Raw genomic sequence first — 13,416 nt, forward strand, 5'->3', positions numbered from 1 at the left:
TGTGTATCAGTTAGGATCACGTTTAGCTCCACATTACAAAATAACAGTATGAAACAAGACAAAATAACAGTGACTTAAGCTTGATATGGTTTATTTCTCTCTTAGTTTGGGGATACATTATGATATCTTTAAGATAGTATTGGCGATCCAAGCTTTTATTTTCCTTATCTGTTATCCTAAGCACACAACTTCCATTCCAATGGTCACCTCATGGTTCAATAGGGTTGCTAGTGATTCAACTGATAGCTGGTCCATGTTAAAGGCAAGGAGGAGGGAGGAGGAGGAGGAGGGGAGGAAGAAATTCTTGAACAGATTTCTCAAGACTTCTTTTAAATCAAAACTAAAGTAACCACTTAATTTACTCAGTAAGTTAGGTCAGCGGATACATACTTAAGTCACCAACATATATTAGTGCATTGCCTTTTCTTCTGATACACATACATACACACACACACACACTGACCCTACAAGAGCCCTGACTCCCCATGCAGTTGAAAATCTGCATATATTTTGCCTCCCCCAAAACTTTAATAATAGCCTACTGTTGACTGGAAGCCTTAATGATAACAGTTGATTAACACACATTTTATGTTATATGTATTATATACTATATTCTTAAAGTAAGTTGGAGAAAAGAGTGTTATTAAGAAAATCATAAGGAAGAGAAAATACATTTACAGTACGGGTCTATATTTCCGCGATAAGTGAGCCTGCGCAGTTCACACCTGTGTTGTTCAAAGGTTTTATATATATATATGTGTGTGTGTGTGTGTGTGTGTGTGTGTGTGTGTGAGTATGGCAAGATGTAAAGAATACTGAAAATAAATTCCTCTGAATTTTCACTTAAAGGCTAAGTTAAGCACTACCTTACTTTTCTAACTCAAATCTCTTCAGCAGTGTTTTCCTTTGTGGTAATGGAAAATAGCTGATTGTGGATGATTAGATAAAAGTGAAATAATTTGCAAAACAGTTCAGAATATGTATGAAAACAAAATGGAAACGAAAAAAAGCAATAAATAAAGAATTCTGCATACTCTAAACTTCAGGCTATAAAATGGCTGTTGTCAGCAGCACACGTTTGACTGTTACGAGGTAAAGTGATTAACTGGCTAAATTTGATTAGAATCAACAGAAGATATGTTGAGACCTAATAACTGTTAACTTCATATTGATCCCAGAACCACATTAGCTTCAACAGCTTCCATTGTCTTTAATTTTACATTTCCCAGTAATTATATTTTTTACAGTTGTCAGAGATCATTAATCTTGATGTTCTAAGACAATTTACTTTCATAGGAAAAAAAAAATAAAGCACAGGACTTAACACCAATCTAAACTGCCACAATAAGACACTATTAATATTTATGCAATAACTTAATTCATCATACTTTTTGAGAATGATTTGGGGGTGTCTCTTTTCCTTATTAAAAAAAACCAGTTAAATTCTGGATAGATTCTTTGCTAATGTTCCCAGTGAGCGTCAGTAATCAAATGCAAGAGATAAAGACAAGTGTCGTTCCTTTTAAAATGAAGAAACGGGGAGTGAAATTTATCACATTTTGAATTTTTTCAGAAGATTCACCTCTCATATCCCTGAACTCCTATCCTCCTTGCGTCTTCCTGGGTAAGTGTGTTTATTATGTTCAGCCCCCTCACTTAAAAAGGCCCAGGCTCAGGAAACAGCTGTTCACAATTAAATTAATTATCATTTGTCAACGGCATTCTGGGGCCCAGAAATTCTATGTTCACAGAAGAGAATGTTGCCATGTCACAGTGCACTTCAGAATGTGTGTTCACTTATATTAACCATCTAGCTTGGTAAAGTGTTTTTAAGGTTTTCAAAGTAGTGACAATATCTTTGTCACTATAACTACTGCCACATGATCCACTAATATTTCTCTAACTTTAGACTGTTTGCTCATCATTTATCTAAGAAATTTTTAGTAGCCTTTGATTTTGACACAGAACTTAAACATCTAAGTCAAGTAGCAGAGAATAAAATGGGTATAAGAAATATCAGTGGGGGTGCCTGGGTGGCGCAGTCGGTTAAGCGTCCGACTTCAGCCAGGTCACGATCTCGCGGTCCGTGAGTTCGAGCCCCGCGTCAGGCTCTGGGCTGATGGCTTGGAGCCTGGAGCCTGTTTCCGATTCTGTGTCTCCCTCTCTCTCTGCCCCTCCCCCGTTCATGCTCTGTCTCTCTCTGTCCCAAAAATAAATAAACGTTGAAAAAAAAATTATAAAAAAAAAAAAAAGAAATATCAGTGTGGTCCTTTAAGAATGAATACTTAATGGCTGAAGCGAAAGTTTCTTAGGTAGTAACCCCACAAAATTTATGAATTAGAATTCTAACCCTTTAACCCCTTGGTTAAAATATTTCTTTGTTGAAATAAATAATCTGGAGAACTAAATAGGACTTGGAGGACCAACAGCTTTAAGTATACTGACTAACCTTAAGACTGTGTCTATTTATGCAAAGAAAGTTCATTCAGAAAGGGGATTAACCTCAAATTTTCCAGGTAGTTGACAGAAAAAGCAAGTGTATTTAAGTTACCCAGATAGTTACTTTTGAGTTTTTCTTCTGGAATTCCTTTTTTTTTTTTTTTTTTTTTTTTTTTAATTTTTGGAGTTGAGAATGAGGGAGTTAGATTTAGTAAATATTCACACTTTATTCAATTAGAGTTTTCAATTAAAGTTAAATTCTTCTCCCTAAATTATTTTTATTTATTTTTAAAATTTATTTATTTATTTTTGAGAGACTGGGAGGGGGGAGGGGCAGAGAGAGAGGGAGAGAGAGAATCCCAACTGACTGAGCCACCCAGGTGCACCTAAATTATTTTTATTTTAAAAATAATATGTTCATTAGCATTTTTGGACACCAAGTAAATAATCTGACACGTAGAAGTAATAAATATGCACAAATATGTCTCTTGAAGCATTGTTTACAATAGGAAATATTTAGGAAATGATTTGAATGTCCTGTAGGTGAATAGATAGATAAATAAATGAGATTCAACTCAAGGCATTTTAAGCAGTTATAAAGACTATGAAGCAATATGTACTATGTTTATGATAAAATTACATAAGAAAATCCAATAATATTATTGAAAAACAAAAAGAAGAAAAAACGGTATATAAAGATTGTAGGTACTGATTTCAAGCATATTTATATAGCTTTCAGTATCTTTATGATATGGCTACCAGTTTATTAGTGTAATTTGAAATAATATAGTAGATTTATTTTATTTATTAAAATTTTTTTTTAATGTTTATTTCTGAGACAGAGAGAGACAGAGCATGAGTAGGGGAGGGGCAGAAAGAGAGGGAGACACAGAATCAGAAGCAGGCTCCAGGCTCTGAGCTGTCAGCACAGAGCCCGACGCAGGGCTCGAACTCACAGACCGCGAGATCATGACCTGGGCTGAAGTTGGACGCTTAACCGACTAAGCCACCCAGGCACCCCAGATTTATTTTTATACCAAAGATATATTGTGAAAATGTTACTGATAAAATCTAAAGGAAACCAGAAAATTTATTTTTTGGTAACTATTTGAGGTTAGACAACAACAAGAAAACAAACAGTTCAGCAAATATCTTTTGAGATTCCAGCTCCCTGCTCCAAATCAGCTCTCCCTACTTGTTGAACATTTAAAAGTTTTGAATAAGCCTATAATGTACAATTTACTTTTTTGTAACATTATCCCATATTTCCATCTCCTAAGACCCCCTTTCAAAAAAAAATAGCAAGACATAAACAAACAAACCTACACTTAGCAAAGAAACACTATAGATAATGACAGAAATCTATAGTGTTTGTTGCTAGCTGCAAAAGAACTAGCCAAACTCCATTTGGCAATTTCAAAGAGGATTTACTTATATTCGTAAAATTTTTCTAACATAAGTGAAATTTAAACCATAGTACCTCCTCTTTAAGGATATCATTTCTGAAACACATGGCAATTACAAAACTTATTGAGGCATATGTCCCTTAGTTGTCAGTGAACAAAAGTTAACAAATCTATTATCTAGATGGAATGGATAAATTTATAAAAGTTAAAAATGAAGGATTTACAGTTAAGGTGTGGACAAAAGGAAACCTTATTTGATGGTATGGAAGGGAACTTGAAAAATGAAAATCACTTCTTAAATTTTTTATGAATAGCTTAAGTTCAGAACTAAAGCCTTTCCTTTCTCTTTTGCACGATTAAACTATTTTGTTTGCTTTCTGGGGGCGTAGGGTCAACAACATCTTCTAGGTTGAGTTAGTAGTTCTAGTTGAATGCACAACTTAATCAGGAAGTATGTGCAAAGCTTCTGTGATCCTAGTAATATACTTAAAACTCTAATTAGTGCTTCTCTAACACTGATGTGCATATTAACCACTGAGGAGTAGAATTAAAATGTGGATTCTAACTCAGTAAGTCTAGGGTTGATTCTAAGGTGATGGGTTTCAACAAGCTCCCAGGTGATTCTGTGCAACTGTTCTAGAGACTAATCTTTGACTAGCACCATGCCAGAGTACCAGAAGGCAAAGTTCTTTGCCTTTGTAAAAGTGAAATAGATGTAGACAGTTGACAGAGGTGAGCCATAGAGCAATTGGGCAGATGTAAATAAAACAGCTGCAGTTGAGCTCTAGTTGACTGCTGGTGTTGGGGGCCAATGTTGCCTGAGGATAAAATGAGAGCTGTCTAGTTCAGTGGCTTGTACAAAGTAGGTGCTCAATAACTGTTTTTTCCTCTTCTTTCTATAAAAACAATTATTAAATGAAACTACTAGCAAACAAGTCCAAATAATATTTCAGCATTCTATAATGATAAAATCAAAGGCTGATTAGAGAATGGGCCAATGGATATACTGGAGAGTGCAGAAGACATTACTTAATTACTTAAATTTGCAATCAGGGTTCCTTTTGGAAAAGATTGACTTATTTAGCAACAATAAGAAAAAAGCTAGAAAGAGTAATTTTCCATAAGAGAAGTAATAGGAAAGTCAACCATGGAGGTGGGGGGATGGTTGGAGTTAGAACTGGACTAGGAAGCTAAGGAAATGGAGCTAAGAAGGAATGTTGATGAAGCAACATACTTTTATGGGAGAAATGTCTTTGAGAAGTTCCCAGAGATGGTGTGATACTGTGATTTATAGTAAGAAATATATATTTGGTCTTTGTACCTGGCACAGAGCTCCCCCAACCCTTGTAATTTCCCGTGATGAGAGAGCTTTTGTTATGTTAATAAGAGACTTTTGGAAAACATTTAAAGATGTGGGCTGGTTGCCAGGGGAGCCAACCTAGTGATTAGAGTTTAGTTCCATATTACCACCCCCCACCTCCCGCCCCAACCTCTGGGGAGGAGAAGGGGGGCTGAATCAATCACCAGTGGCCATTGATTTCGTCAATCATGTCTCTGTAATGAAGCCTCCAAAAAGACACAAAAATATGGGATTTGGAGAGCTTCCTGTTTGGTGAATATGTGAAGATTTGGGGAGAGTAGTATGCTCTGGGAGAGGGCATGGAAACTCTGAGCCTCTTCCCCATACCTTGCCCTATGCATCTCTTCCATATGGCTGTTTCTGAGTTACATCCTTTTATAAAAAGCTGGTAATCTAGTAAGTAAAATGTTTTCCTGAGTTCTGCGAGCTGCTTTGGTGAATTCATCTAATTCAAGGAGGGGTCCGTCGGAACCTCTGATCTATAGAGGTGGTCAGAAGCACCAGAACCTCTGGTCAGAAGCATAGTTGACAACCTGGACTTGTGAGGGGCATCTAAAGTGGTGGTGGGGTGGTGGGCAGTCAGGTAGGACTGAGCCCTTAACCTGTAGGATTTGATGCTTTCTCCAGGTAGTGGTAGAATTGAGTTAAATTGTAGCTAAGGTTGGAGAATTGCTTGGTGTGGGCAAACACACACACACACACACACACACACACACACACACACACTATAACTGAGTGCAGAATCTTTTTTTAATGTTTATTTATTTCAAGAAAGAAAGAGTGCACCTGTGTGAGGAGGGGAGGGGCAGAGAATGTGGGAGAGAGAAAGTCCTAAGCAGGCTCCATGCCCAGTGCAGAGCCTGACATGGGCTCAATCCCATGACCCTGAGATCATGACCTAAGCAGAAATCAAGAGTCAGACACTTAACTGACCGAGCCACCCAGGCACCACCAGAATCTTTTTGTAAATTAGTCTCTACACCCAACATGGGGCTGAAACTCATGACCCCAAGATCAAGGGTCTGATGCTCTACCAACTGAGCCAGCTAGGCGCCCCTGGGTGCAGAATTTTGTCTGGGAATGTTGCAAAAACTTCAGAACAGATATGTTAAACATTCAGTTCTAAGTTAATTGCTGTGCTGTAGACTAAGTCACATAAATCCTCTCTATTGCCCCAATGCAATGTGTGCTGGACACACACAGCCTTACGTAGGAAGTACTTTGGGGTGTGGAGGATTCTGGTAGTATTCAGCCTCATTCTGGTAGTATCCAGTAATGTTTAGCTTGAGGGAAAGGATAGCAAATGCAGAAGGTAAGACAAGAATAGCCCTTGGAGAATTCAGCAGGAGGTAATTTGTGACCAGGGGGAACACCACCCCTCTATACAATCAATAATCCCCCAGAGTTACTGGGAAAGATGAGGGTTTCCCAAAATGAGGGCAGGAGGAGTCCTTGGGAACATTTAGAGAGTTGATAATTTACATAAAAATGAAATGCTAATTAGGATAGTGATATGCAAATAAATACAGAAGAGAGAAGCATAATTTGACCAGAAATCAACCAGAAGACTTAACACACCTTGGACTTCACTTCAGATTTCAAACTATAGGGGAGTAAGCACCAATGTGGGATCTTGAACCACAATATGTGAGCTAATTTTCACTTTGGAAAAAGTGAAAAAAGTATAGGCTTAAAAAAGTATAGGTCATTCTTATTAGCACATTTTTCAAAAGTCTTTTTAAAGTTAGAATTATCTTCCCATTCCCCATGAAGTTTTTACCTGAAAATTCTATAACATAGGGTTAGAATAATTCAAGCCAACTTTTTAATTTAGGTTCACACCCCCTTAACAGAATACCTTACTCAGTTCCTGAGACCACTCCTTGCCACTTCCTGGCAATTTCCCAGTAGCATATTTTCACAAAGGAGATTCGACAATATGCCATTATTAACTTGGTAACATGAGTTAATTGTACAGATTGATATTGGTTTAACATTAAATTCCTCGGAGGTGGGGAACCCATCACACAAACCATGGCTGCCTTCTTTGAGTTTTTATTTGTATGTTGTGTTCTAACAGTAGATGACGGAGGTAGAGAGAATTTTCAGAAGCGTATGCTGACAGCAAGATAGACCTTTACTCTGAAGCCAAAGCTAGATGTAATCAAACACTGCATTTGCTCAATGACTTTCAAGTTTTATAACTATGTACGTGTAGCCAGAAATGCTATACTCCGTGTTTTTATTTCTCACTGGAAAAAAATTTTGTTTTTATTTTTTTGTTTTAAAGCAAGTTTTATAAAAAGTGAGTTTGGAAAAGTTAAGGTTTCTTAGAAAAATAGTCATCATATTACAGTGGAACAAATTCTTTCTCCATCTCTCACTTTCCAATGTACTGACAGACTCCGAAGGCAAATCTGGAATTACTATGTCCCTTCTGTAATGTATGGGAGCAAGTTCAAACACTTGGCCCCAGAACACAAAGCTCAGGATTGGCTCAATCTACCTTACAAGCCTTATTTCCTTGTTTTTCCTTTCATTCCTTATTCTATGAGCACCAATATAAACGGCCATTTCTCAAAACACCCAGCGCCTTCCATTTATTTGCTGCATGTGCCGATTAACTTTCCTTTTCTCCGTTTGCCTGAAGTATCTTTACTTTTCTCTTAAAATCAGCTCCATGGCACCTATCTGGTATTCTTCATTCTCTAAGAACCCATGAGATGTTGTGTTTAGCTTTACTGTAGTATGTCTTTGATTTTTTTGTTTTTTGTTACAAGTATGTTTTCCACTGGCCTATGAGTCCCATAAAACCATGAATCATGTATCTTTTAAATTCCAGTGCTTAGCATATAATACTAGTTGCTCAAAAAATATTTGATGACTGGGGCACCTGGGTGGCTCAGTCGGTTAAGCGTCCAACTTCAGCTTAGGTCATGATCTTACGGTTCGTGAGTTTGAGCCCCGCGTTGGGCACTGTGCTGACAGCTCAGAGCCTGGAACCTGATTCAGATTTTGTGTCTCCCTCTCTCTCAGCCCCTCCCCTGCTCATGCTCTGTCTCTTTCTGTGTCTCAATAATAAATAAACATTAAAAAAATTTGGTGATTAAGAATGCATGACAGGGAAAAATGAGCCTACAAAATACAAACTAACTAAAATACAACTACAGGCCCTTCAAAATTTATCTCTAGCTAATCCACATATATTTTAGTGATTTAAAGAGAGAAAGATGTTGAGGGGTCCAAGATAGGTGGTGCAAGAAATTAAGAGTTAATTTACAATTTCTACAGCCTATTACTGTTTCAAGGCAATATTTTAAACAGGTGTCCCTTGCTCACAATATACCCAAATAAAGTTTCTTGCTGCTTTGTTGTGATTCTTTGAAATAGCAGGATTCAACTGGTCCACCAAATTAACTAGGAGATATATTTTATTTTCCAAGATTGGGGCACACATTCCCAACTGAGATAAAAAAGGCAAGATCAAATTGAAAAGAAGTATGTATTTTCTTGGTGATTTACAAGTAGTGTTGGTTTTAAAACAAGGCCACAATAGTCTTAGGCCTCCGACAGAGAAGTGGTATCTATGTCCTCTCCCCTGGAATATAGGCTCCATAGCTCCTTGATATTAGTACATGGCAGAGTGATGCTGTGTCATTTTCTGCAGCCAGGTCTTAAGAAATTGGTAGCTTCCACTTCCTATTTCTTGGGGCACTTACTCTTGGAACCTAGACACCTTGTATGAGGGAGCCCAAGCTGCCTCATGGAGAGGCCGTGGGTCAGCAACAATTTGCCTGCCACTTGGATGAGCTATCTTGGGAGGGGATGTTCTCCTACCCACACCCATCCCCAAGCTCTTTATAGTTGCCCTGTTTTCAGCAGAGCAGGAATTATGAGAAATGACCTTGAAAAATATTTCCTATGATATTTCCACTCACAGTTATTATGTTCCTCCTTCTTGACCTAACTCTAATTATTAGTTGACTACTGTAAAATCTAATGTGCAAAACAAGTAGAAGGTAGGGAAGAGTATTTATCACTCATCCTTGCAATCTGTTGATATTAAGGCAAAAATCTGGCTGCCTGGCCATCACACTAACCTCTTATTTAGAGAAAACTTTCTCTTTTCTCAGGACCACAATACGGACACATACAGAACATGGGTAGATCAGACAATACTGCTTTCGAACAATTTCACAAGTTTTACATTTTCTCACACTGTGGTAAAATAAAAACAACAGGCTGGTAATTTCATGGCATTCAACCTACTGAAACTGTCTTTAGTCTAAGAAAAGTAAAATATTAGGAAGGTAAAACTTTAAAAATAAAACAAAATTTATAATTGTATCTAGTTTGTCTTGTAATGTATTCCAAAGAAAATGAGTATGTTATGAATATGTCTATATAGATGTATTTCAAGTCCATATGTATATAAACATAAATGAGTGGTAACCACTTACATTCTCTAAGTGCAAAGCTGTATTATTGCTATACATTTAAAACTTGCTCAGATTGTTAGAATCTAATGCCTCCTCTACTTGGACTTGGGATCAAGTGCTAAGAGTAGCAGGAGTTTACCTCCTAAAAGAACTCTAGCCCTGATACTGATCTGAAAATTTGGCTTCCTCGTCAAAACTCATTGGCAATTAACCAAAAACACTTCATCATCAGAGCAGTGTTTACATTTTCACATTTTTTTTCATTATTTCTTGCCAAAATCATGAAGTGTATGTGTGTGTGTGTGTGTGTGTGTGTGTGTGTGTGTGTGCGCGTGTGAGAGAGAGAGAGAGAGTGAGAGAGAGAGAGAGAGAGGGGAAGGGGCAGACAGAATGTGCTGGGGTAGTGCTTGAAATGTTCACCTATTTTGGAAAATATTCAGCAGTAAGTAGGGTTTAGGATTTCTTTTTCATTGTAATTCATCTGGCTCATTCACCTGTAGATGAATTTGTTTCCCTAAACAGTGAATGTTGTTTAGCAGTGTCATTATTCAAATGCCTTATGAAATAATCCTCACAAGTCCTACAGTCCTCTGTTTGTAAGTAATTACAGAGTGGTGCTGCTAACCTTCAGAAGGCAACAATGAAGTGGAAATTTCTGAAACTGTGAGATAAAGCTCACTGCTATGTAAGGCTGCTGAAGCCTAAATGATCAATGTTGTAACTTTCACTCACAGAAGCTTAGGAAAACAAAATGCTCCAAATCCACATTCTCTCTTTGTAATCCTTAAATAGGCTTGCCTGAGTGTTAACATTTAGGCAGTAAATGATTTACACCAGCAAAGGTGGGTCTATCTTCCCCCACGTATACCATTCTGGACAGAAACTGACAGTTCCTGCACAGGAAGATAGTTGAGGCATTGTACTAGAACACTCTGTGGTGACTTAACTGGCAAGGAATCTACTACAAATCCCAGCACTGAGCATTTATTTCTCTTTTTTGCAGGGGCAAAAGGTTATACACTTTCTAAAAGTGCGCTTCGCAAAAGTAAACAGTCCTTAAGTGTGCCATATTTTCAACCACCCAGAGAGGAAATGATCGGAGGAGATATTATGTTATTGATGAAGTGTCGATGAATTAGGAATATGTAGATGAAATTCTTCTGAAACTACATAATCTTTAAATATAAGGAAAACTATCTGAGCTGAAACGTGTTTTGCATTAGGAAACCTTTGCTCATATGAGGGAAATAATTGGAAACACCTGAAGCTTACATGCCACTTCTTTCATGTGTTTCTATCCAAATCTTTGAGGGAAGGAGGTTGGGAATCTGTTGTGGGTGAGATCGCTTATTGGCGATAGTTACCAGAACCCTTTTGGTTGTATGTTTATACTCTCAATGTTAACATGATAATCACAAAAGGGGACAGCTGGAAGAAATTCTAAACCATGAAATAAGTTAACTTTTATTGTGTACTCTGATGCCCTGTGGTCTTCTCATAACACCAGGACTACACAATTTCTATAGTAACCATGAAAAAGACAGAACAGCCTACACAATTTAGCCAACACACGATTCAAAGATACTACTTAATAGTTCAAAGTAGCATAAAGTATTATTGGCAGTTTTCTGAAAACGGCAAGTCTATTCCTAAATGTCCAAAGAATGAGGAAATAATGTGATCAGTGTGGCCTGGTGACTAGAAAATATTTATGCTGCATCACTATGCAGGGGTTAATGTGAATCCTTTTTATATTAAACCCAAAAATATCTGACAATTTTTTTTTGTTAAGCAATGTATATCTTCTCAGATGCTTTAGACTTGCATATGACTTTTACTTTTCACCTTGGAAAAACTAATCAGTTTTATTAAAGGTTTTTTTTTTATCATTTTGACTATTTTTAAATGTATAATTCAGTGGCATTGGATACACTCACAATATTGTGCAACCATCATCACTATTTCCAGAATGCTTTCATCATCCCAAATATAGATTCTATACCCATTAAATATAACTTCGCATTAACTCTTTTCCTCTAGTCTCTTGTAAATTCTATTATACTTTCCACTTCTGTAAGTTTGCCTCTTCTAGGTACCTCAGATAAATGGAATCATAGAATATTCACCCTTTTGTGTCTGGCTTATTTCACTTAGCATAAACATTTTTGAGGTTTACTCATGTTGTAGTATATATTAGAATTTCATTTTTTAATGGGTGGATAATATTCTGTTATATGCATATATCACATTTAAAATATCCATTCATCTGTTGATGGACACTTACGTTGTTTCCACCTTTTGGCTATTGTGAATAATGCTGCTATGAATATTGGTTAATGTTTGAGTGCTTTGGTATATGACTTTTTAAAAATAAGATATTTTTAGTCTTGGTGTTTGAATGTAATGAAACAGTTCAGTAGTCACCACTGGATGGATTTTGGGGTTATTTTACTTTTCTTTCTTTCTTAATGTTTATTATTTCTGATAGACAGAGACAGAGTGTGAGCTGGAGACGGGCAGAGAGACAGGGAGACACAAAATCCAAACCAGGCTCTAGGCTCTGAGTTGTCAGCACAGAGCCTGATGCGGGGCTCGAACCACGAGCAGTGAGATCATGATCTGAGCCGAAGTTGGATGCTTAACTGACTGAGCTACCCAGGTGCCCCTACTTTTCTTTATTTTTTTAAACAGATACTGGGAAAAATCCATACTTCTCTCACTCCTCACATTCCAGGACTGTGTATGCCCCATTTTTCTTCACAAGTTATATAAATACACATAAATCAATGTAAGTTAAATTAAATTATGTAGGGTTACATGATATAGATGGGATTTGTTCTCAGAAACTGAAGCAATCATACCTTCTGACTACAAAGAGGGTCAACATTAAAAATGAGTACATTTCATTATTTTTCAAATTCTATACTTGTGGCAGGTATAGAATAAGATTATCAGAGACTAAGGAGTAAGAATGGTCGAATAAAAAAAGTAGCTCCATCAGATTATTTAATTGAAACATTCTTGATATTTCATATACATGAGATTTGGGACTTAGTACTGCACCTAAAAGACACTATCTTTGATGAATTTGGGGTAAGTGCAGGCGGGTTTAAAAACACCCAACTAGTTACTCCATAGAAACATCACCTATTACTTCCAGTCATTAGGAAGCTAAATTAATCTGTGCTTTAATGATACAGAACAGATTCCAAGTGTAAAGAATCAGACCACAGATTCAGAATTTCTGAAACATGCTTTTAGAAAATACACCTGCAGAAATGGCAGAAATGGTAGACCTAAGAGCTGGGCAGGTTATAAAAGACTGAAATTCGTTATTGGGGAACATTATATGCATAAAGTGAAAACTGGGATGCTTTTGCTTTTGACCAATGTTTTTCTTTACAGCCTAGAAGACAAATGGTTTAACTTGATCACAAACTTTATCTCCTTCTTTAAGAAATGGTTACCGTAAAGTCCTGAGGAATTATCTTTTCTAAAATAAACCATTTTCTTGCTTGCTGCTGGCTTCTTCTCCCTTGTGAAAGGCTGGCTGTGACATGTTGGGTATCTTTGTATTCTCTAGATTTGAATATTATTGTCCTGATGAAAAATAAAATAAATGGCAGTGCGTGGTGAAATATAACACAGATGTTAAATATGCTGAAATTGTTATAGAATATAAAGGAGAGATATTTAAAGTCTTTCTTTCAGCTTAATCTTAAATTAAGCCCTGGAAATAGCGGATCTTGAACTTACTCAGGGATGAAGGACA

At 36.9% G+C, this 13,416-nt stretch overlaps 1 protein-coding gene across 29 annotated transcripts in view; it reads right to left on the reverse strand.

Annotated features, from left to right (window-relative positions):
• LMNTD1 (lamin tail domain containing 1) overlaps positions 1-13,416 on the reverse strand; it is a 533,991-nt gene that overhangs the window by 69,693 nt on the left and 450,882 nt on the right. For 23 of the 29 annotated variants that reach the window (XM_023256857.2, XM_023256858.2, XM_045061576.1 and 20 more), the window contains one exon: positions 12,633-13,244. The exons of 4 other annotated variants lie outside the window; for them this stretch is intronic. The gene's annotated coding sequence lies outside the window, so the exon portion shown is untranslated. Of the gene's footprint in view, positions 1-12,632; positions 13,245-13,416 lie in introns of those variants that run through there. 2 more of the 29 variants (XM_045061565.1, XM_045061562.1) reach the window with 1 other exon arrangement.

Source organism: Felis catus, chromosome B4 (genome assembly GCF_018350175.1).
Source record: "Felis catus isolate Fca126 chromosome B4, F.catus_Fca126_mat1.0, whole genome shotgun sequence".
In the NCBI taxonomy this organism is placed as follows: domain Eukaryota; kingdom Metazoa; phylum Chordata; class Mammalia; order Carnivora; family Felidae; genus Felis; species Felis catus.